At 42.7% G+C, this 26886-nt stretch overlaps 1 protein-coding gene and 1 pseudogene across 2 annotated transcripts in view; one reads left to right on the top strand and one right to left on the bottom strand.

Moving 5' to 3' along the window:
• Nucleotides 1–26886, bottom strand: part of ADAMTSL5 (ADAMTS like 5) — a 161845-nt gene that overhangs the window by 95022 nt on the left and 39937 nt on the right. The window lies entirely within an intron of this gene.
• On the top strand, nucleotides 590–26886 carry LOC147015149 (uncharacterized; annotated as a pseudogene).

The raw sequence follows: 26886 nt of genomic DNA, 5'->3' as shown, positions 1-26886 counted from the left end.
TGGGGGGGGGAGGGGGACCAAGTCCAAAATTTAATGGCATGATCCTTGGACCATACCTAACCCCCCCCCACCAAGTTTCGTCGAAATCCGTCGGAGTTTTTTCCGTCGGACAAACAAACAAACAGAAAGGGGTGAAAACAGTAACCTCCGTCCATCTTCGAAGATGGCGGAGGTTAAATATCTAGCAGCACATTTCCTCGCCAAATATTAAAGTCAGACCTACTTGATTAGTGTAAGTAACACAATTGATAGTTCAAAATCACTTGACGTCAGTCACTCTTTCTTCTTCGAAGTGTTGTCATTAAACGTTTCAACAAAAGCAAACACCAACACACAACCTCGCACCAATTAGGCAATTAAAATCCACAGCTGCAAGTCAGATTAACAATATTATAACAATACAATATTATTGCATAAACAATACAATATTATTGCAGATTTACAACATTATAAGATAAAATTTGTTCAGATAGTTATGCACAAATTATTTATATTATAAATATAATTTGAAAAGGCATTTGAATCCCAGGCCTTTCCAGTGAGAGGTCGAGTAATTATCCACTCTGCCAAGAGCTCTCTCGTGAACAATATGGCAGCATCGTGGGACCCCTGGGCAACTGCCCAGTGAATCGGGGCAACTGCCCCTAGAATCATGGGGCCCCTGGGCAACTAACTGCCAAGTGTGCCATGAATTAAGACGTCCCAGCTTGCGTTGCAGCTCTGGTCAGTCGACATCCGAAAAAGTTAGCTAAAATGGTTGACATGTGTTATTTTGGGGAGATGTTCCATTTTTAGAAGTTTTCTTTTCAAATGTTTATATGCCTGTTGCAACCTTTTTAGTGGCATCCCAGTACTTACTGCCTTGCATTTGACCAAAACCTCCCTTTCCTAGATCCTGTGCAATTTTCTCATTTCTCATGGTTGACTCACCAGTACAGCCTGCATCTCATCAACCCAAACTGCCAACAATCCTTTTATCTCCTCACCCTGGCTGGCTGCTATGTTTGACATGTGCAAAAAAACACCCTTTCAGCAAAGGATGAGGAAGGAAGGAGCATGTGGTGATGTTCAGCTGGATTACCCTGGAAGCTACACCTGGTTAAGTCTTCACCACAATCCCAGTGGCTTCGGAATTCCTGAGGTCCTGGTCCTACCAAGATGTAATTCTTGTTTGTGGAAGTCAAGAAACCACCCTTGGCTCAGTACACCCGCACCCACCTTCCCAACTGTCGGTGCAGAGGGGCACAAGCATTCTCGTATATCCAACCCCGTCTATAAAATGCATATTAATTGTTGCAACAGGACAGAGCAGGTTGCTTCTGTAGTTAAGCAATGGAGTTTATTAACTGAAAGCCGATAAGAGTATTTTCACTGCAATGGGAAAGTGAGGAGCTGCTGACGTTTCGATCGTTAGCTCTTCGTCAGAGCAAAAGAGGGAAATGTGGATGGAAGGAGGGTTTATTCAGTAGTTGGAATGGATTAGAAATCAAATTGGAACAGATTCTCTGGACCTACTGTAAGCCTCAACTTTGAGCATCCATTCCCAAAGGAAAGAAGAAAATCAGTTGCTGCAGCCATTTCTTTGCATATGGATGAAGCACTGATAAATGGCACAAATTCAATTCTGATCATTCATGGAATGATCTGTCTTTTACATGAATGGGATGAACTTGATCTTATAAAATCTGAAATGTATCACGATGTGTATTCATGAAACCGGTTGATCAATTTCACCTCTATGGTGGACCAATGTATTACGGGACACCATTATACACTCCGTGTAACGAACCGGACCTGGCACCTTCAAACTTCCATCTTGGTGATGCTTCAAAATGGTACCCTTCATATACAACATTATATAGATCGGGCTTCTGTAAAATATTCCTTACAAATATCTCCCATGATGTATCATGAGATCCGATAGAAGACCGAGCAAAACCTCAGGTTTTGAGGATCCCTTGTGGTCTACGTCAAACCCCAACACCAGAGAAACCCTCATTTCACCAACAATAAGACAAGGAAGAAAATCTGATGAGGTTCTCTTTAAAATTCAGGAAGAAAATCATTTTAGGATAAAATCTTACTTTTTGTCCTTTTTGTTTTCCTAACTCCCACTACCCCAGCTACTAAACCCACACCTTATATGCTATGAGAGAGAAACTAGGGTGAGATAGAAAAGAATGAATGTCAATATTTTTGCACTATCAACACACCGATCGTGGGAATCGGCACTGCAGAGTATTCCTTAACAGATAATGACAAAGAAAATGAATGCACTCCAAGCACATGCACGAACAACACTGATGCTAACTTCACTCAGGGTCTGTGCTCTTGACAAAGTGCTGTATGCTACAAGGGGCTTAAATTGGGGGATTTCCCCCCCCCCAAGTAAATTATATTTTGCAAGAAATTTCGTTTTCAAACAAGCTATTAGAAAGTAAGACTAAAAGATAAATTTCAATTACAGAATTGTATATCTCACCTCTCAGCTGTCGAGCCTGGGTTCGAATCTGGGCCCAGCTATACAATGTCATCCTGGTGTTTCACAAATTGATCAAAGTGTGTGCCGTCCATCGGATGAACGTTAAACTGGGTGTCATATCTGCCAGCATTAGTTGGTGGATGTTGAAGTTCCAATGGTGTGTTTCGCACAGAGTAGACGAGCTATTACCGACACCCTGAAGAAATTACAAATTCCTGCCTTAACTTCCTGCATCGGAATGGCGACCCATCGAAGGTTGTGCTCTCTCGCCAATGAAACTGCCTCTTTCCTGTGCCACCACCTATCTATCTATCTATCTATCTATATATATTACTAAAACTCTCACCTTGTGTATATATATATATATATATATATATATATATATATATATATATATATGTATGTATGTATGTTCCTGAAATACAGCCAAAACGGTACAAGATAGCGCAAATTTTTTAGTGCTACCTCACTCACCATTCTCCTGCGGTGTGCATTATGAAGTTTCATTCAAATCAGGCAACTAAAGAAATTATTAAAAAATCAATTCCAGATTCAGTGAAGTACTCTTCGGGAGAATTTCAGCAATGCAAACAACCTCAGCAGTAAAGTTCGCTGGAGCTATCTTTTTTTTTTTGAAAAAACTTTTTTTTATCAACTGCTGTCACAACGGGAACCCAACGGGTTTACAGGTCGTCTAGTATTTTCTAAATGAAAGCCACTTGGAAGGAGATGAAGTTAAATATATGCCTCATGGATCATATATTGCAAACAGTGGTGTCTCCCCGTGACTTCGTCTGTCTCCTGTTTATGGTGGCTGCTTTCTGTGCTGCATTTGAAAAGCTGTGCATGCAGGCAAAGCTCAACATTCACTTTTGTATTTTCCCTTCAACTCGTATTTAAAATCAACCTGAACATCTGGATTTAAGTATATTTAATGCAGATCTTCATGGAGTAACACACAATTCAAAATATTTTTTTGATGGTTTTTTTTTTTTGTATACCTTGTCGAGGCTCGAATGAGAGTTAACACACAATGCACAGCAAGGCGGGGGGGGGGGCATGAGACAAGAGGGGTGGGAGAGGGAAGGACAAAACAGTGGGGAGCAGACATTACGAGATCTGTGGAAGGGAGAGGGATGGGGCGGGGAAAACGGGGAATACAAGACGGACATTACAAGGACTTTCAGGAAGGAAAGCAGGGACTTTGAAGGAGGTGGGATTGGGGTGGATTATCGGGGGCAGAAAAAATCGAGGTTTTGGATGGACGAAGATAAGAGGTGGTAGTGAGCAGCTGTTTTGAAGGCCTGGAGGGAAGAATGGGATTGAAGAGAGTGAGGGAGTTTATTCCAAAGGCAGAAAAAAAGAGGAATGAAAGAGTGAAGGTGAGCAGTGATTCATAATTTTGGTAGTTTTACCAGAAGGGGGTTGTTGGCGGACCTTGAACGTCCTGTGGAAATATAGTGGGGACAAATTGCAGACAGAGCAGGGGGGTGGGGGGCGAGATTGGAGAGGAAACGGTAGAAGACAGAAAGACCACCGACCTGCCTGCGGTGAGAGAGTGAGAGGCCCAAAGACAGCCTTATTGCGGGAGATGCCAATAATCCTACATGCCTTGGTTTCCACAGCGTGAAGCCGAGAAGGTGAGAGGCGGGAGCACCAGCCCAGAAGGGAGAGCAGTCCTCCATCAGGCTGTGGACGAAAGCTTTTTTTGTGGTCAGGAGCTCAGGTGGGCCGAGGAAGGACTTTTCACGATGGAGGATTCCCTGTTGGCGACTGGCTTTGGAGGCTAGGTTTAAAATGTGGCTTTCCCAGGAAAGATCACGGCAGATAATGAGACCGAGAAGCTTGAATGAAAGGACTTCTTCCAGAGGATTGTTGAGAAAGTAGATGGGGGAGTTTTCTGAACGGTCCTTTCGGAGAGACATAGTGAGAGTGTGAGATTTGTCAGGATTGAAAGACATGTTCCACGTGTTTGACCAGTTTGTGATTTTACCCAGATCTGCAGAGAGCGAAAGAGCTGTGGCTTGCAGGTATGAGTGATGACAGATGGTACGACAGAGGGTGGAGTCATCAGCAAAGATATAAAGAGGATTTTCCAGAGAGTCGGAGAGATCATTGATGAAAACCAGAAAAAGAACAGGGCCCAGAATGTTGCCTTGAGGAACTCCAGCCTGGACAGGAAGAGGGGCCACACGTTCACTGTGACAGGAGAGGAAGTCTGTGAGCCATGAGTGGAGATGGCCTTGGGTACCATAGGAAGAGAGTTTGGTGAACAGGGCAGGGTGCCAGACCGTATCAAAAGCACATGATATGTCTAGGGATACAGCTCGGATTTCATGTCCGGCATTGAGGATCTCCATCCATTGTTGGGAGAGCAGAAGCAGCGTATCCAGGGTAGTCTGAAACCTGGTCTGAAACCAAATTGATGATTGAAAATCAAGCCATTGGAGAAGAAGAAGGATTTAATGTGTGAAGCGATGATGCATTCCATAACCTTGCTGATGATTGCGAGAAGGCTGATTGGTCTGTAGTTGCAGGGACATATGTTATATATGCAGGGATTGTACTTACATTTTGCCCTCTTTTTGGACAAATCGAACCTCCACGGTCCGATATTGCACCACCATTTTGCGGTGATTGGTATAAGTAGCTCAGAGCTTTGGCTCTGAGTGAAACTGAGAGTTTGACACAATTAACCTTTTTCAAGTCCATGAAATATTTTTTAAAATCCAAAAAAATATCCTAAACTTTTCCTGTTTCTGGAGGACAGGTCCTTTTACTAATGGATAACAAGTTTACCATTCAATGGTGCGTTTATGGCCAGATGCACACAGGATGTGCTACAGGGTACGCTCAAATAGAAAAATATAATAACCGTACACATCTCCATTATAAAAGGAGCCGAGTCTGTCTATCTGTTTGTCATGTTATAACTTGAGAACAGATTAACGGATTAAAATAAATCCAACGACGGTGGATTCAAGGAACTCCTGGGAAGGTTTGTGACACAAAAAGACAAAAAAGAAAAAAAGGATGCTTTGTGCATGGGTATACATGGGCACACGTGGCCAAACTGCAAACGCCAACTTGCAAAGCTGGTAATCCCCACACGGTGGGTAGGATCTCCCAGGAACCTTTTTTGGTCTTACCCCATCGATTAACCATTTCAGCATAGATTGGTATTCCCGTCAGCAAAGTGATAGGTCTTACATGTTAGTAGATATAAGAAAGCCCACCACAAGAATTGCATGCTAATGTAACAACACAAACACCAGAGAAAGGGTCGCTTTACAAGGATACCGTACACATCAAGAACAATACAGTCCTAAACTGTACACGCATCATTATAGATTGATACTGCTTCGCCTATCCGTGTGGCCCTTATTGGAACCAGTATTGTTGGGAATGCCGGACTGCCGAAAAAACCCCAAAACAGCACTCAAAACTTCCTGTCTGTTAAACCGAGAGGTATTATTAATGTGACATGTCTTTGAGCAGATTCAGTATGGTTGCAATCAAAGATTTGGGTAGTGCTGAAAGCTGTAGTGCAATGTGGGATATTAAAAGAAAAAGCTAATTGTGTTACTTCTCTCAATGGCAAACATTATGGAGAAGAAAGATAGAAGAGATGTTCGAGAAGAGATAAAGCAAAAGTTGGAAGATTGAAAAAAGTTCCACCAGGAATGAGCCAATACCAAATTTTAGGTTAAAATTTCCCTCTCTTCATTCTGACCGCTGTGACCTGAAGACATGAACCGGGGGTTAAATCACCCTAAAAAGTTACATCATTCATGTATCCCCCAATGTTGATCGCATATTCAGAGTTTCATTTTAAAATGTTTAAAAATGTACCTGTAATTGCATTTTTCGGTATTTGACGTTTTGACTCGCCCCATGGGGCACGACCAAAAATGATGTTGCTCTTGCACCTTCGTGCCATGTGGTGATCATCACTTCTAAGTCTGTTGAATTTTTTTTCCCAAGCATTTATGAGGAGACAGCATGACTCATCCAAATATAGCCAAATGGAGAGAAACAACCATCTATTTATTTTGTATGTAGAGATGGGAAAAATATAACTGGAAAAAGGAGAAGAGAAGGGAACCCAATGAAAGAAGAGAAAGAAATGCAGAGGAGAGTGGGAGAAATGAAATGAAATGAAACAGAGGTTTGGAAGGATTGGGAAGAAAGAAGTAGGGGTATTAAAAGAGTGTGTGGGAAGGGAAGAAAGAACTCTTTTGCTCAAAAATTCTTGGGATTTGATGAAGGATTAACTCCCAAAATGTGAGCTTCTTCTTGCCATGGCAGTTAGCATAGTTTGATCAACATCAATTCCATCCATTGTGACACTCTGCCCAAGCATAATTCATTTTTATCTTATCAAAACGAAGTTTTTGCAAGATATGTTAGTCAGCTTGTACGTTTTTTTTATTTTTTTTATTTTTTATTTTTGTTTATCTGTAATCACGTATAAAAAATTCTGCAGAGCACAGTTATCATTGGAAATTTTTGTAACTTCGCATATCAGAGGCCTATAGAGGTCCCTTTCAGCGCACAAAATTTTGAAGGTCAAGGTCAAAGGTCAAGGTCACTTTGTCGCAAATCAGGGGAGTCGACGAAACCCTTATTTTTTGAGTAATTTTGATCGGATCGTCTTCAAACTTCATGGGAATATAATTCATGGTCTGGTGCTCAGCTGATTAATTTTTGGTGGCGATTGGCCTTGACCTTCATGGTTAGCTCCTAAGGTCAAACATATTTGACCACAAGGTCAAATTTTCAAGTTTTAGGAACCATATCGTGTAGTACCTCAAATTAAACACCTCGATGAGTGCTTTCTAGATATGTCAAGCTTGAGACATTATGACGTCATTTGGTGACGTTATGAGGAAAACGCATATTTTTCATGGTTACTCTGTAGAACGATTCTCATCGGAATCTCTCGTAGGCAGATATTCCTCAAGGAGTCGCTCCTGGTGGATAGCAGCTCTGTTCACCTCAGTGTGACCTTAAAGAAGTCACACGTGGTCACCTTTTGGCAAGATACGAGTCACCCTGCGGGTGGCATTGGTTTTTTGTTTTTTGCCATCTTGTTTCACAAATCGTAACTACTCCAGGTTTCGCACTCAGGTTTTCATTGACGATGGAGAAAGCAAACACATTTGAGATGTCACACGCAACCACCTTCCAATAAACGCTGCACAATAAAATACTGGCACTTTATCATATGGAAACCCCTCAAAGGCTCCCATCAACTTCTCGACATTAGTGTCATTTATTTGAGCAGTTCTTATAGCACAGGAAGCTATAAGATGAATCTGGGTTAATAGAAAGGAAGTAAATTGAATGGATGTGTGAATACTATGTGGAGATGTCTATCCATCACTATCCTCCATAACAGCTTAATATCTCTCTCTTCAGAGTTCATTAACATAATTTCCACAGGCAGCGAACTTTTTTTAATCATTTTATTGTGTTCAATCCTGTGGTCATATCTCCATCTGAGTCATGAGTTCATGGAAGCTCCAAAGGGAGCCCAACGTGCAGTCAAGTACGGACGTATGCTTCAATTGCTGTACAGCCAAATTATACAGGACTCAGTCCAAATGGATAAAAATCATCCTGTTTAGTAGAAATGATAGCTCCAAAAATATTTTTTTAAATGGGGAAGTGGAAGGGGCAAGGGGTTGGCTAATCAAAATGTAGGCATTCAAATCAATGAGAATGGTCAGCATTTAAATTGGCAGGTATTGTAAATTTCTACATGAGACCCTAAATCTGCAAGAGACCCAATTGAAATTGATGGGCATTGTAATTGCCAAGATTAGATTGTACTTTTAATTTTATTCAGCTATTCCTCCTGCCCTGATTTTTATTGAGCCATGCCCCATGCCCATTGGCACATTGCAGATGACAGCGTGATGACAAAAGTGAGCAGATTATGTGAGCCTGGCATAGGCTGCTGTAGGAAACTTGGACCTCATCATCATGGCTAGATGTTATGCTGTTGGTAGTTGTAGTAACTCCATAGCTTTGTTACCTCTGTCACTGAAGGTGGGCACAGAGGTTATGTTTTCACCCCTGTCTGTCTGTCTGTGAGCAGGATATCTCAAAAAGTTATGGAATAATTCAGACTAACTTTGGTGGACAGGTTGGGTGTGTGACAAGGACAAATTTATTTAATTTTGAGGAAGATCCGGATCTGGACACAATATAGAAATATTTTTAAATGAGTCTTCACCATTGAGAGATAAGGCCAAAAACAATATACAGTATAGTGCGGTATCTCACAAAGTTATGGATGGATTCCGACGTAATTTGGTGGACACGTTGGGTGTGTGACAAGGAAGACCACCACCTCTGTCTTCCCCCATTCAAAACCTCAATCTTTTCTACCCCTGTTAATCCACCCCAAATAGACCTCCTTCAAATTCTCTGCTTTCCTTCCCAAAAGTTCCTGTAATGTCCATGTTTTGTACCCCGTGTTCCCCGCCCAATCCCTCTCCCTTCCACAGATCTCTTAATGTCTCTGTTCCCCACTTTGTCCTTCCCACCCCTCTTGTCTCAATCCCCCCTCCCCCTTGCTGTGCTTTCTGTGTTAGCTCTCATATGAGCCTCGACAATGTATACAAAAAAAGAAGACATTCAATTTTGGTGAAGATCCGGATCCAGATACGAGATCTTTATAAGTTTTTTCAGTGATTGTTCACCATTCAGAGGTGGGGTCAAAAACTATACAGTGTAGATATAGATCATCATCGAGGAAAAGCCTGATACAGAAACAAATTGAGGGGAAGAAAATTAAAAATACAAATTATAAACTACAAAAAGGAAAAAACAACACCAACAAAATAATAATAATAATAATAATAATAATAATAATAATAATAAAACAATTATTCCATTAATTAATGTTTTTAATTTTATGAAGTTTTTAATGAAAAACGTTTTTTTTGCATTTTCTTCCTTGGATCTTGTGTAGATAAATTAGTATGGTGTTCGTGCAGGCATGATGTGCTGAATGGCCTCCACCTGTGTGAGATTTCCTTGTATATTGCAAAAAATTGTTGACAGATTATGACAAAACTTGGTGGATGAGTTGGACAGTTGACAAGAACAAGCTGATTGGTTTTGGTTTAAATCTGGATGCAGATTCTGCCTATCGGTTGGATACAAAAGGTAAACTGTTCATCCTGGCATTCTAATTTCATCGGTCTCCGAAGATGCAGCCCTGCATAAGTGGTGAGTATGCCCCCATGCAACAAACCCAATAGGACTTTCCAACAGGTGCGCCATATCAACATATTTTATTTGAGCATTTCACCGGGTTTCAGTAAAGGTCCTAATCTTGTGGTATTGCGAGGAATGAAAGTTTGTTCCAAGAAGAAGCTGGTAGAGAGATATTTTGGGGTATTTTCTTTACAAGAGCAAAGAAGAGAGAAAGGAGAGGAAACATTGAAACCAGCAAGTTGAGATCCTCATTCTGATTCTGATGTACTATGGTCTGTTACAGAGCGTCGGTGGTGCCGAAGCAGTTTCTTGGCAAGGGTGATGCTGGGTGGTTTGCCATTTCCCAGAGGGTTTAGGAAGATTTGATGGGGGTAATAAATATCATGGATCAGGATAGACGATAACAAGAGGTGGTGCTGCACTGTCTGCTTGAAATCCTGGAGGGAAGAGTGGGACAGAACGGCCTCTGGAAGGCGATTCCATAGATGGGAGAATTGAGAAATCAAGAAGTCGAGGTGAGCATGCAGTAAGCCTCGATTTTGGAAGTTTAACCAGGAGAGGGTTGTTGGAAGTACACGTGCATCCTGGAGTTGCTGGGGATTGTGCATAATGGCTTAGTGCAACCCTGGAACAGCATATTCACAATACATCAAATGAAAACTTCAAGCTGTGGGATGTTTGTGAATCTATTCACCTATACCGGCCCATCAGCATACAAAACGATGTTACACACACACACACACACACACACACACACACACACACACACACACACACACACACACACACACACACACACACACACACACACACACACACACACACACACACACACACACACACACACACACACACACACACACACCTGGGATGTGTAGCACTGCACCCAAAGCACCATTGCTACTGCTCTGCTCGTTTTATGTCTTTATTCAGAAATGTTTCAAAATACTTCTCCAGTAACGAATTGTTGCAGATACATGTAACTTGAAAGAACATACGCTATGGTGTGCTTTATTAGAATGCCTTTGAGACCCAACAGTCCACAGCATCTGTCGATTAGGGTTGATAGTTTTGATCATGTCCAGAGATGCGTTTGTAAAATACCGCTGCAGACAATAAATCGTGATGGACACGGACATGTTAGAAGGCATGTTCTGCTGGTGTTTTATCAAACACTAGCAGGGTACCCGACATTACTGGTGCTGTTCTAATCCTGTTGGCATTATGAAGAAATCAATTTTTTTTCTTTTTTTTTGGTGGGGTACTAAAACACTTCCCTACACATACACTAAGGAATTGGGTGAGGGATAATTTAATATTACCATCAACTTTACGACAAAGGCTTAAGCACTAGAGAGCGATAAAAAAATTTAAAACCCCCAAAATTCCAATTTTTTTTTAATTGTTGCATTTGCCAGTATCAAACAAATTAGGAAATTGAAAAAATGTTTTATTTTTGCTAAACATATTGTTATGGTTGTGGGGGTAGACAGAAATTTTTAATAAGAGTTTAGCATTGTGTAGAGTTGCTTGGTCTGTGGACGAGTAGAAAGCAACTCAATGTAACTAAGTTAGGGAATCTGTGAGCTTAAGTGTTACGTGTCACCGCACGAGGGGTAGTGCGGTGTTAATTAGCTTCGGGAGTAAGAATACGTTCCCCAGTACGTGATTGCCATCTGTGATTTTCCCTATGTTTTTATATTTCAAGGCAGGCAGTAAAGCTGGGAAACGCATCCCTGAAACCACAACAAACAGGAGAAGCCTCGCCTTCCCAGGTTTGGGGGTGAACAGACCACGCCCTGGAGGCAGAGGATATAGAGTGCACAGGGGAGGGAGCGTGTAGGAGAGGCTGGTGCAGTGCAAGGGGCTTCGGCTGACTGCATAGGATGGGAGATCGGTTGCACGTGTGGATTGTGGAAGGCTTCTGTCTGGATAGAACGGGAGATCGGCAGAGCACACACACGAGGTCAGTGTGAGGAACGCACGAGGCAGGTCGCACCTTTGGAAAGAGAAAGGCTGGCACATTTTGAGGCTTCGTGTGGAAATCTGCTTGTGGATTGCCTGGCGTACGTCTGCCCTGTCACAAGAGAAGTGACGGTGCCATTTGCAACATCTGAAAGAAACAGGCTCGGTACAAGGCAAGAAAATGCCAAGAATACCCAGAAGAAACTCCCCAAGATAAGATGAGCACTTGAAGTTGCTCAGCTTACATGACAGAAGAAAATCAAGTCAACAGCTGACAAATGAAATGAGAGCAGATCTGAACATTACCATCTTGTCCAGCACTGTGCACAGAAAGCTGATTGCAGCAGGTCTCCATGGCAAAGTTGCAGGAAATACACCACTGCTGAGACCACAAAATAAGGTGAAAAGACTGAAATTTTCAAGGCAACACCAAATTTAGGTGATTGAACAATGAAATCGGGTAATTTGGTCTGCTCTGTGACTGTTTCGGGTTGTATCTCAGCTTTTGGTGAAGGAAAACACGGGCGAATCCAGAAATGTTTTAGGGCAGGTTCACTTAAGGTTAAGATGTTCTCATGTTGTGAAATATGCTACTAAGCCTTATTCAAGTCAATGTAATCGTCGAGGAAAAACCGGTTAATCTATCCAGGGCTTGCAGTGTCCGACCAAAAATTTACTTTCTCCACAGGAAAATTTGGGACGAAAGAGCTACTTGACGAAAAGGCCTCAGGTCTGTCACTAACTGTTCTAAAGAAAAGCTGAACATTTTGGAATCTTTACGCTGGATCTTTACAACAACAATGTAAATACACAAAATGTTTCCAATACAAATCAATGAAAATATTGGACGGACAAGCGCAAAATGGCCACGAGCACGAAACCTAAACTCGCCATTGCAGATCATCAGATCATCTATCTATCTTCTATATATTACTAAAACTCTCATCTTGTATGTATGTTCCTGAAATACAGCCAAAACGGTACACGATAGTGCAAAAATTTTTGGCCCACATTACTCGCCATTCACCTGTGGTGTGCAGTGTCAAGTTTCGTTAAAATCGGGCAATGAAAAAAATTATTTCAAAAATCAATTCCCGATTCAGTCAAGTACTCTTTGGGAGAATTTTATCAATGCAAACCTCAGCGGTATAGTTCGGTGGAGCTTCCATTTTTTTTTTTCATGAAATGATTTATTTTAAAATCTCAAACATTTAGTATAGACAAAGAACGATTTATTTTTAAGCATAAAATAAACATCACCATTTTGATCTAATACTTCCGTGTTCATTAATAAATAAAATTGTGTTTTGAAGATTAGGCACAATAATTTCTTCGACTTTCTTTTCTCTGTTTTTTTTTTTTTCACATTGACGTGCAATATCAAGTTTCGTTAAAATCGGGCAACAAAAAATATTATTAAAAAATCAATTCCCGATTCAGTCAAGTACTCTTCGGGAGTATTTGATCAATACAAACAACCTCAACATAGTTCGCTGGAGCTATCTTTTTTCTTTTTTTTTGAAATGATTTTTCTTATCAACCGCTGTCACAATGGGTTCACGGGTCATCTAGTGAATTATAATAATGGACGATGTAGGCACTGAAACTTTGAATTACCTGGTGAAATAGTTCAGAATTGTACTGAACTTTGCTGTAGGACACAATCCAGAAAAAAAATTGCCATTCTCTTCAGAGCCATAACTAAACACTTGAGTCACAAGGATTAATACAGATCCAGCAGCGAAAAGTATCGCGGCTCGGATTAATTGCCGAGTAAAAGCAAACGACGTGCAATTGCCGATTGTCCAGTGATATCTCGCACGATGATCATGTGACATAATTGTCAGGGCGGAGGGGAGGGGGGGGGTTCACGTGCAGCCAGTGAACCCTCCCCCCTCCCCTGGATCCGCCATTGCAAAACATGTGTAAATCAATGGGATGCTAACAAAAGAGAAGTACAACCAGATACTGCAGCACCATGCAGCTCCTCATGGAAAGCATTCAATTGGAAGGGGATTCATTTCTAATAAGATAATGATCCAAAACACACTTCAAATATAGTGAAAGAGGATTTTGAGAACAAGGTTACAACTGCTGTGCTCAGACTTAGAATGGCCACCCCAGAGTCCAGACATGAGTCCCATTGAGGAAACAGGATTACCTGCAAACAGAGAAGAACAAGAAGATCCCAATAACGTTAAGAACAGGAATGTACTACAGGATAGTTTGCATGATATTGCTGTGAGAGTGTTTCAGTCATATACAGGAAGCACGGGTAAACGATTGATGGTACTCAAGAAGGCAAAGGGCAAACACACAAAGCATTGACTGATATGATAAAATTAGACTGTTCTTGTAATTTACTTCAGCAGTTTCTTTCACACATATTTATAAAGGCTGTTAATTTAAATAATAAACACAATATGACTTATCACTGATAATTTGATGAATTTACCCTAAAATATGAATATCATTGGAATAACCCAAACTTTTGCACATTAGTATTGTATATACAGGATATATGTGTGTGTGTGTGGGTGTGTGTGTATATATATATATATATATATATATATATATATATATATATATATATATATATATATATATATATACAATTATATATATATATATATATATATATATATATATATATATATATAATTGTATATATATATATATATATATATATATATATATATATATATATATATATATATATATATATATATATAGTGTATATATGTATATGTATATGTATATATATATATATATATATATATATATATATATATACATACATATATGTATATATCGTGAGCAGGATATATGTATTATGTGTATATATATATATATATATATATATATATATATATATATATATATATATATATATATATATATATATATATATATACATAATACATAATACATATATCCTGCTCGTTGTATATATATATATATATATATATATGTATATATATATATATATATATATATATATATATATATATATATATATATATATATATATATATATATATATATATATATATATATATATATATATATATATATACAAATATATATATATATATATACACATACATAAATACATATAAATGTAAATATACTATATATAAAAACAAGGGTCGGGTCATCACGGGGCATAACGCAAAGCGCGAACGTGCGCTGGAATTCGTTTGAGGACATCTGGGTGGTGTGGGGATTTCCCTAAAATACCTCATTGGAATGGAGGCCAGGGCCAGAGGGCGCCTCAAAAAACCACGGCCCAATGTTCATGTTGGAGTGTCGACACATGGGCATGTTGGCGATTAACTGGGCCATTCTTCGTGTTCGGGGCCTGGCAGGACATGACTACACCCATTATGGATCAATGGGGAGGCTTGAATTTACTCACAGCTCCATTTGATCCAATTCTTGGCTCCTGACCCACCCGGGAATCATAAAAAGAGCAAACTCAGCTCAGTTAGACTGAAACGTGCCAGGAGAGAGATATTGCCAGACTCGCTAGACACCAAAGCTCACCAGACAAGGGACTGCGGCAGATTTCAGACCTCACCGTTGAAACAAGTGGCGCAAGGAGGACAAGCGTCGGCAGTAAGTGAGGGGCACCACGAGTCAACATGATCAAGCATGGGATCACGAGTTACTATTATTAGCCGGGCTGCTCTCATTCTGTTGATGCTCAGCTCGGCTGCATTCTGCAGAAACACTTACACATACAGATTCTTACACTATTACGATAGGGCCTTTTCTCTAACACATCTTTCTTTACCCTCTATCTCTCGTCTACTGTGAATGCACAAGAGCAATCGACACAGGAAAGCCCGACCAATAACATTCATTTCAGAGCAACCAAGACCGTTCTTTTTAACCCAAGAGTGAACCATAGTGATCTGCACCTCACATTTTTCCTCTTCCACCACGCTGCACCCCACGTTGCAGTACACTCACATCTCTCATTCTACACTTACACTTCTAGTCTTCTAAAGATACACTTCTAGTCTTGGGGGATTTCAATGCATCGACTGGAACTGATAGGGACGGTTATGAGGTGTGTGTTGGTCCCCATGGGTCAGGAACTATGAACCAGAATAGCACTAAGTTCCTTGACTTTGCAAGAAGTCATGGACTTAGGGTGGCTGGTTCATGGTTTCAGCGCCCACAAGCTCATGGCTGGACTTGGTATTCCAACGCTGGCGGTGTGGCAAAGGAGATTGACCATGTCCTCATTGACGGTCGTTGGAGGATGATCCAGAACTGCAGGGTCTACCGGAGTGCTCAGTTCCTCAATACTGACCACAGGCTTGTTGTAGCAACTCTAAAGCTGCACCTTAAATCCTGGAGAATGGTACCATCCCAGCCGAGGCTGGATGTTACCAAGCTCAGGGATGAGAGAGTAGCTGAGGAGTTTGCGAACAGGCTGAGTGGACACTTGGGGGTCTGGGTGCTTTGGGGGGTCCTGAAGAGTTGTGGAACACCTTCAAGACCACCGTCCTTGATGTTGCCGGTGGATGCCTTGGAGCTCACCGCAGGGCAAAGAAGAATTTTGTCTCTCAAGGGACACTAGATACCATTGACCAGAGTCGCAGGGCCAGGATGAATGGCAGAGCTGAGCAGTTCAGGGAGCTGAGGCGTAAAACTGTACGTGCACTGAGGGTGGACAAGGAGGCCTATGTGCGAGGAATCTGTGAGGGGGTAGAGCATCACCTGTGGACAGGTGATTCTCGTCCCGCTTACAGGGGAATTCGCACATTACGTTCATCCAAGCCCATCCCTCGGAGCACTACAGTTCGAGCAGAGAGTGGTAAGCTCTTGACAGAGGAGTCTGAAGTGAAGGCCCGCTGGGCCGGTTACTTTGAGCGGTTGTACCAGGCTGATCCCCCAACTGTCAAGTTGGACGTCAATGGTGTTACAATCCCTGTTGCTGACCCTCGAATCAACTGTGGTCCACCTACACTTGTGGAAACACGGGCTGCGGTGAACCAGTTGAAACGGGGCAAAGCTGCAGGGATCTGTGGCATCCATGCCGAACTTCTCAAGGCTGGTGGAAATGCTGCACTCATGTCGTTGCATGCAGTTTTGTGCTCTGCCTGGAACAGGCATCATCCCAACTGACTGGAAGAGGGGCCTTGTTGTCCCTCTCTGGAAAGGGAAGGGTGATCGCCAAGACTGCAACAACTACCGAGGGGTGACGCTGCTCTCAGTGCCGGGCAAGGTCTTTGCTCGGATAATTCTCGATAGGGTTCGCCACCATCTGCTTGAGCACCAGCGTCCAGAGCAGTCAGGCTTTACACCAAAGAGGTCAACAATTGACCGTATCCTTGCACTTCGTGTCCTCACCGAACGCAGACGAGAGTTTCGGCAGGGGCTGCTTGCAGCCTATGTTGATCTCTGTAAAGCGTTCGATTCAGTGAATCGGGATGTCCTCTGGAGGATTCTTGGTCTTCGTGGGGTGCCACCAAAACTGATCGATCTGATGTCTGAACTCTACTCTGGTACTGAGAGTGCTGTGAAGTGTGGTGGTACCGTCTCTGACTTATTTCCAGTTGTTACTGGAGTTCGTCAGGGATGTGTACTTGCCCCCACACTTTTCAGCACTTGTATGGACTGGATTCTAGGGAGGATGTCGGAGAGATCAAGTTGCGGTGCGTCATTTGGGAATGTCAAGATCTCGGACCTTGACTTTGCAGATGATGCAGTCATCTTTGCGGAGACTTTAGACATCCTCTTGGGGGCCCTCGAGGTGCTGAATGAGGAGTCAGAGCCGTTGGGATTATGGGTTTCTTGGGTCAAAACTAAGATCCAGGCTTTCGGTGACATCTTGGATGCTGCTGTCCTGTCTGTGTCTGTTTGTGGTGAGGATGTTGAGGTCGTGGAGAGATTCACTTACCTTGGCAGTGATATTCATGTCTCTGCTGGCTGCGAGTCAGAGGTCAATAGACGTCTGGGTTGGGCCTGGGGAGTCATGGATTCACTGGATCATGGGGTGTGGCGCTGCCGGTACCTGTGCGGGAGGACGAAAGTCCGAGTCTTCAGGTCCTTGGTACTTCCAGTCTTGCTCTATGGGTGCGAGACTTGGACTCTGACCAAGGATCTGAGACGGAGACTTAATTCCTTTGGTACCAGGTCTCTTCGGAGAATCCTTGGCTATCGCTGGGCGGATTTTGTGTCCAACGAGCGGTTGCTGAGAGAGACTCGGATGAGATTTGTTACCTGCATAGTCCGTGAGCGTCAGTTGCGGCTGTATGGACATGTGGCTCGTTTTCCTGACTCTGATCCTGCTCACCAGATTCTCTCAGCGAGGGAGTCTCATGAGTGGAGGAGGCCAGTGGGTCGACCACGTGCCTCATGGTTGCAACAGGTTGACCATCATCTCAAGGAGATGGGGATGGGCCTGGCATCTGCCTGGGGGATGGCCAGACGGAGGCCCCTGGAGTACTGGCGGAAAGTGGACGCAGCGACGTGCTGTTCTGGCACATGCTCCCATACCTGACCTGACCTGACATCTCTCATTCCCATACCCTGGACACCCTCAGTATTTCTCCCTTCTCCCCTTTCCTAAGCATTTTGGGTTGGACAGATCCACCGACTGAGCCAGGTATTGAGGTCGCTGCTTTTTATCTCACTGGGTCACTAGGACTGGGAAATGTCTAAATTTCCTCGGGTTTGTGTGTGTGTGTGTGTGTGTGTGTGTGTGTGTGTGTGTGTGTGTGTGTGTGTGTGTGTGTGTGTGTGTGTGTGTGTGATTGGCACCTGTCGTAGCATACGTTAAGACTGCCTAAGGATATTCGGGGTAACTCAGCTCTGTCTTCTTCTTTTGTGAATGTTGTATGACTTTTGCCGCACCCAACAAATTCCTTGATTTCCCTGCTGTACAGTTGCAATAAATCCCATTCCATACTATGCCACATCATTTTCCTCACTCTAGTTTAAATAAATGTGCCTGTTAGAAATGTACCCAGTTTGTTCTTGTCTTTTCTTTCATTGGTCTGGCATGGTCCACACCTTAGCTTGGCTGGGACATTATACCCCAAAATCTGCTATTTATCGGATGCATTCTTGGCAGCTCTACTCAGCTGCACCTGATATGGTAAGTAACTTAAATGCAAGTATGCATTGAGGGCATGATTCCCCGATAAGGCGATCATGTGTTCCTCGGTAAACAGTTGTCAGAAGGAGGACCCTGGGTCACATGGTCAAGTTATTGATGTTTGCGGTTGATTAGCGACCTACCAAAACAAAAAGTTATTCGTGTGTAACGGCCTGCGATTCCTGGTGAGTCGAGAGAGGAACCAGGGACAGCCCCTCCCTCGTGGTTCCCCCACAACAATATATACATATATACACAAGAGTACTGTCAGATCCTGACATTCGCAGTTCTACTATACGTGGACACTGCGTATTGGCAGTTCATAAAATGTGTCCTGTTTCTCCATTCACGGCCCTGTGCTTCACATATTCGCGGTTTTTTTATTGGCTCTTTGATTTTCCCTTATGAAACACAAATCGTCTGGAACCTATCCCCCTTTTTCGATCGGATTCGACACTCGCGGTGTTTTTCAGGAACTAACCCCCCACGGATGTCGGGGTCCGACAGTATTGTAGGTTGTGAAGATCCATCTCTTTCCATGTCAATTGCATTTTAAGCATTTTCTTTCACCAGATTCTCACATTCACTAAGACACATGTGTGTGCATTCCACAAGATAAGCTTCAGAGCTGCCCTGGAAAGCACATTGTCTCTCATTCACCATGTACTCTTCCATGAGGATGTCATGGAGCAATGCTTATAAACAACAATGGTTGTAGTGTTACATGTATGCTACATGTGGCAGAATAATCCAGTTGATAGATGACATGCCATCTTAACTGTCAGCAATGGGTGGATTTCCTTTCAGCTGGATTTCAAAAACTTTAAAACTACCATCAAAGTGGATCAAAAACTACCATCAAAATGGATCCATAACACTTCATCCTCTAAGAAAAGCCAAGTTAGCTTGTAGTTTACCTTCCTGACTGAAGAGCATCGCATGTTTTGAAGAGTGAGGAACGAAGTGCACGTTCTCATCGGGATGTAACAAAACCTTAAACATCATAACCCTGTAAATGTCTAACTTTTACAATGTGCTGAGCAGAGATTAGCTCGACATACAAACAAGGCCTTTGACACTTCAATGACCTTTTTGACAATGACCTTTGACAGGTCAAATTCCCAAAACAAAAAGTCAAAGGACATTGGGCAATCACATCTAAGTTATGTCTTATTTCAAAAATAGGACTCCAAAAATGCAGATTGTGTGGCTGATACAGACATGGATAAGAGCTCGACAGACATGGATGAGGGCCCGACACAGACCTGGACGAGGGCCCGACACAGACCAGGATGGGCGCCCGACAGACCAGGAAGGGCGCTCGACACGGACTAGGAGGGGCACCCGACACGGACCGGGAGGGGCGCCCGACACGGACCGGGAGGGGCGCCCGACACGGACCAGGAGGGGCGCCCAACACAAACCAGGAGGGGCGCCCGACACAGACCAGGAGGGGCACCCGACACGGACCAGGAAGGGCGCCCGACACGGACCAGGAGGGGCGCCCGGCACGGACCAGGAGGGGTGCGAGACACGGATCAGGAGTGGCATCCGACATGGACCTCAAGGGCCCCCTGACACAGACCTCGAGGGGCACCAGACACAGACCACGATGGGCACCAGACACAGACCAGGAGGGGGGCCCAACACAGACCAGGAGGGAGCCAAAGACTGATTAAAAATAAAAATAAAAATCCTAAAATGAAGGTAGTGCTAACGAATAAGGTTGTGCTCAGTCAGACAAGGCTCAGGTCAAACATTTTGACCCTCCAGGACTGTCCAGACATCATGTGCCAGTTGTGATAGTTTCATCCAGAGGGAGAGAGGAGGGCATCTTGTGAATGTATTATGTAGATGGTGAGGTTCTTAAAACTCATAACACAGATGATCAAAAAACTATAAAGAATCCATTGTGAATATTAATGCTTTAATTTTATATATACAGTATTGTGAACCATGGTGTCTGTCCATGCATTTGTCTGTCTCCTGTTTACGGCGACCACTTCCCATGGTGCCTTTGAAAAGCTGTGCACGCAGGCAAAGCAAAACATTCGCTTTTGAAATTAGGAAACCAGGCATAAATGCCAAATTGATGTTGATGCCAAATTTTATTTCATAAGCAGGATATTCTACACTAAATTGTTAACACAATTTAAAATAACTATATTTGCCTTCTTTTTAGACAAATCCAACCTCCGCCGCCCGATGTTGCACCACCATTCCGTGGTGGGCGCTACAAGTAGCTCAGCACTTTGGCTCCAAGTGAAACCAAGAGTGCAACACAATTAATCTTTTTAAAGCCCATTAAATAATTCAAATTGATAGATTAAATTAAACTGTTCCAGTCACTGAGGACGGATACGTTTGCTTGTTTTGTATAACAAAGAAACAATCTAAAAATCACTTCATTGCCACAAGTCGAGCAACAGATCAACTTCATAGTTAGCAATGGCCCTTAAGACTCATAACAATGATCGGCAGCCAATCATCGGGCAGGCATACTGGATGAGGTTCAATCAAAGTTTCTGCCAAACCTCTTCAGTTTCATGCTAAAATGAGGTTTAACCAAGCTTCCTTAATTCAGTAGGAATACTTGCAATCAGTCACACGATTGGGTGCAAGAGAAGTACATTTAGAGAACAATTTATAAAATTATGTACAATAAATAATTACGCAAAAACGTGTTGAGAAGGTTAATGTTGAATTACCTTCTTTTCCATCCTGAGTTTATCCTGATTACAGTATTTCATTTCATGCTGAGCTTCTTGGCTTTATGTGTTTGAGGAAATATAAACCAGACATGAATCATCCCTTAACAGCTGCCACTGAACTGTTTGGTGAACAGAGAACTTTGAATGTAACAAATGTTATTCACATACAGTACGAGAATTTTGTGGCCCACAGGTGACTTGCCATCATTTATTTCACCAGCTCTTCGGTGGAACTGATGAAGCTCCAAAAATTATTCCTTTTCATTTTCAAAACATAGGAGTAGAATTGCAGAACATAACGTCAAGGATGTACATTATGTTAAAGAAATCACAAAAAAAAAAGAATCCAATGTTTTGCTACCTTCGATTTTAACTGTTGCGTGTGTCCAAAAGGACATGATAATTTTGTTACGCATGGACAAAATTTTGGATAAAACAAGTGAACGTGCAGACAATGGTGGAAATTTCTATGGAGAAGGAAAGCTGGGTTTTTGTAACCCAGAAATGAATTACAAGCCCTTGAACAATAAAAGAGCACAGGGGTTAGATGGATTACTTTGGAGACAATCAGGAAAATGACGTTGTTCTGGCACATCTGGCAGGTGAGGGCAGTGAACTCATACCCACAGAAATGTTGAATGTACTGTTACGAAAATGACTTAGAGGTTAACCAGGGGTTAATTATATACGGTATCTCATAATGAATGTAAGTGTAACCCCAGTTAGTCACAAAAAGGATCGAGTGATGAGTCACCACAACTCCCATGTCTGCTCTTTTCCATCTTTCCTGTAATTAACACTCTTTGTCGTTCCCCACTCTCATTTCGCACACACCAAAAATTGAACAGATGGAGTAATTCTCAGTTTTGGAGATGTTTGCCTTTTTAATGTTTGAGATATGGATGGATGGCAAATGTCCAAGATGGGAGGGAAGAGAATGGGAACAAATGGTATTTACATTAAGGAAGTTCAACACACAATTGAAGTGACATTCATATTTGAAATGATACACTTTAGAAGAGAAAGAGGAAGAGCAAATTTTAAAACATCACATGAAGCTGTTTCATGAGTCGAGGGCAGTTTTAACAACAGGAAACTTGGCAAAGGAAGGAAAGGGGAAGGAGGGGAAGAAAAATAATGAGAATAATTTTGTTGTGACTAGTTTATTGATAATTATTTAGGGACTATCAGTGTGTTCTTGGTACTTACGCAAAGGTTGGGGGGGGGACAAGGAATGGGGTTGAGAAAAGAGAGGGTAGCAAGTTGGGTGGGAGGTGATAGAAAAGGGAAAGGGAAGCTGCAAAGAGATAGGCGTATGGGACATCTGGGGGGGGAAAGGAGGGGGACGAGAAGGTCAAACGTTATGTCATGGGTGTTTTCACTCCTGTTTGTGTGTTTGGTTGTCTGTGAGCAGGATATCTCAAAAAGTTATGGACGGATTCGGATGAAAATTGGTGGCCAGGTAGGTTGGGTGTGTGACAAGGAAGAACTGATTCGATTTCGGTAAAGATCCGGATATGAGAACCACCACTTATTTACACTTATTACACGACTTTCAAAATGATGTATGAATGCTAAATGAGGCCTTTTGCATATGTACTGTGTGTGTTTGTTTGTTTGTTTGTACTGACTGGTTTTGTCTCACTGGACACGTGCACGCACGCACACACGCACACACACACACACTTCAGCTTTTACCAATAGATGCAAAAATGTAGAATATTTCTCTTGTGACCCTGGAGCCAAACAAGGAATATATTTATAACAGCCTTCAAAGCTCCCATAGAGCCCCCCCCACCCCCATTCCCACCATGATTAGTAGTAAATAAATTTACCCTGCACATGCACAAGCCCCAGATATGTCCTTCCCATTGGTGTTCAGAAGAATTGAATCCAGATACACAGTCCATTCACTAGCAGCGACCCACCAGCCCATCTGGGCAAGAGTTTGTACTATGAGCAGGTGCCGGTTCGGCGAGCTGAGAAAGATGTCGGACTCTTTCATTGTGCAGAGGCACAACCCTTTCTCCAAGGTACTTTTCCAAGTATCTTTCAGAAACTTGGTGAGCCATTCCGAGTAACAATCCTTATCTTACACACATCATACATTTTATTTCACCCCGACCTCTTAAGCTTCCTGGGGTTTCTGCCCATGCGCACCAAGCATTTTTTGGGTGGATTACGTCGTTTGGAAAGTGCCGTATTGAGAGACTGGGCCAAAAATGATTCATGGCATGATATTTCAAAAAGTTGCGGACGGGTTAGGACAAAACTTGGTGGATGAGCTGGGTAGGTGACAAGAACAAGCCGATTTGATTTTGGATGCAGATCTGGCCTGTCACTGGGATACAAAATTTAAACTGTTCAGCCTGACAGAGGCACGTGCTCTACCGAGTTCCATTCTAGGTTTTCCATATGTGATACACAGATAACCATTTAAATGTAAATATGACAAACAAAACAAAGACATTCTTTAATTATTATCGACCATTTCTGAGATCATCAATTCTTTTAAGGACCTGGCAGCACTCAGACCTGCATTTTAAATCAAAAATGGTCAAATCATTAACATGTCACAAACAATGAACATTGTCAAAGAACTTGGGACAATTTAGTTCTTATGAACTACACCTGGTCACAAAAAAATCAGCCACTTGCGGAGTCTTATAAGAGTGACGCAAAATAAAATAAATATACAGTATATTAAAAACCATCCAACTGTTGAAAATTTACCGTGAAATCTCAAGCTTTTGAGTCTTTGACTTATGGAGGGAGTTTGTAATGTTTTATGATCTCATTTTATAGGTACAATACAAGTTTACACAACAATGGAACACCCTTTAGAGCGGAAGACAAAAGTTCACACTTGACTGTGAATACCTGGAGTAGTTAGTACCTGCAGCCATCACAGCATCCTACACTCTGAGATAACAAGCAGTGTAACCCTGTGTCGTGGAACCTCCAAGAAGGCCAGACTACTTGCTATGCACAGTATAGGTGGGAATTTGTAATTTATTCAGGGTGTATGCCTGGTGTTGGCTTAATGGTTAGGGTAGTGGGCTTGGGATCTTAGGATCCTGAATTCAAATCCCACTTGGCTGTTGAGTCAATAACACCCAGGTGGGGTTGACTCTGCCTGTCATCTTTCCAAGGTCAGCAAAATGAGTGCCAGCTTGCTGGTATCCTGTGTTCGAGTGGTGACCCATCCAGGATTGTGCCCAATAGCCAAGGAGACTGCTTAGGAAGTACCAACGCTCTGCACAGAGTATGGTCCTGATAGATGGATGGATTCAGATTGTTGGTGATAGCTCACTTTCTCTTTGCAAAAAGGCACAGTGGTATCATTAACGTCTGCCAACTAATGCTTGCAGATCCTCAAATGTTGTGTGCAGCACGTGACTGCTGGTTTGCATCAATGCCCAGAGCACTGCTGTGCCATTGATGCCATGCCCCATACAGGTTAGGGAACAAATTTAATAATTTGTTTCGGGTGCCAGATGCAACTTGCCTACACTTCATGAGGTTACACATCACAATGAGATCTTTAACATCCATCAGCTAATGCTAGCAGAGGGAACACCTATTATTTATTGTTTTTATACATCCATTCAGGGGAAAGCACACACATTGATGATTCACCCTGCCTGTGAAACATCAAGTTGACAGTTTATAGCTGGCCCAAGATTCAAACTCAGCCAAGAGAGCTCAGAGGTGATTGTGCATACTGCTGGGCCATCTTTGCAGCCCACGCTAGCAGATGAGACATCCATCCATCCATCGGGACCATACTCTGTGCAGAGCGTTGGTGCTGCCTAAGCAGTCTCCTTGGTTATTGGGTACAATCCTGGACTGGTCACCACACCGACACAGGATACCAGCAAGCTGGCACTCATTTTTACCGACCTCAGAAGGATGACAGGCAGAGTCATCCCTACCTGGTATTAATTCAACAGCCAAGTGGGATTTGAACTTTGGATCCTAGGATCCCAAGCCCACCACCCGAACCATTAAGCCAACACCAGACATATAGGAGACATCCAGGATGGCGTATACATTGATGAATCACCCTGCCTGAGAAACACCATAGTTAAAACCCAGGCAAGCAACTCAGAGACGAATGCACACAGAATACTACAAGTCATTCCTCGAGGAAGTTGTCAAGTGCAGTGAGTTTTGCTCCCTTTATTACTCATCCATTAGTCCCACTTGTTTCCCCTCCTAGCAGTCTCTGCACAGCATCTTTTCCATTCGATGGACCCGACGGTGAACTTGGAAATTCTAAACCACAAAACTGCTGACTCAACCTCCAGCAATTAACATGAACAGGAAACCAACGATGGGTAAATGTAATGGCAATCACCGCATATGGAAGGAACACCACATCTATGGTCGGATGGGTCAGTAAAAAAAAAAACTAAATAAATAAAAGATTCGTCAACCATTTCTCAAACTTCCCATTCCCCTTTCCCTTTCATCTTTCCTCCAGACAGAGACTTCTGAACCACCCAACACTGCTGTCACGTTCGACCCTTTGAAAGGCGAAGCGTTGCCGGTATGATACGCCCGTCACTGGTGTCCGCAATCTCATCTTACCAAGAGGCTTGGGCGGGCAACACTGCTCAGAAGTTCTACTCATGCCATAAACAGTTGGTTCCGTAAGCATTGGTTCCGCTGCAGCAAAACATGAAGTATCTCTTACAAACGGTGGATGTTTTTCACCGGGGTCTTACCTAGAAAATATGGGGATAATGCAAACAATCTGCTGTAGATATACAATTGGATAAACAACTCGGCGCAACACTAGACCAAATGATGCCAAGAAACTCGGGACAGGTGTAATTCCAGGCTTGTTGGGGGAATGGAGGATGGGGCCGGACTCCGGAGTATTTAGAACTGGCAGTGGCGCCGCTTAGTGTTTTAAATATCTCCGCAGGGTGTCTTGGCTTGCGACACCGGTATGCAAAAGACACCCACTCCGATATTAATAATTTGAACCTGTGGCTTGCCTCCAATGGTTTCCACAATTGCTTAACGACCGGATCGCACTCTGAGCTTGTTGGCCAGATGGGGGCGGAGTGTCAGGAGTGAGGCAAGGCCAGTGTCAGGATCCCAGTGTCACTGTTGGCCAGTGTCAGGAGTGAAGCAAGGAAATAGAGGGTGTGGCCAGAGCACGTGGAAAAAAGGGGATGTGGTTAAACGGAGTAAACTCTCTCTTGCTACTCGTGTTAGGTCTTATTGCTTAGGCTGCACTGAGTCAACGCAGTGACAGAAGTAGGCTTATTGTCATCATGACATTTGTGCTCTTTTGTTTTCATTTTTGGTTCGGTAGGAAGGAGGAATCAGAGAAGTTGAAGCACAAATGCAGTATTGCCATCACTCTTTGA

This window comes from Eptatretus burgeri, chromosome 12 (genome assembly GCF_056783735.1).
Source record: "Eptatretus burgeri isolate ZD-2024b chromosome 12, Ebu_testis_v1, whole genome shotgun sequence".
NCBI classification, from domain to species: domain Eukaryota; kingdom Metazoa; phylum Chordata; class Myxini; order Myxiniformes; family Myxinidae; genus Eptatretus; species Eptatretus burgeri.
The sequence above is the reverse complement of the archived record's forward strand: the minus strand, read 5'-3'. Positions and strand labels throughout refer to the sequence as shown.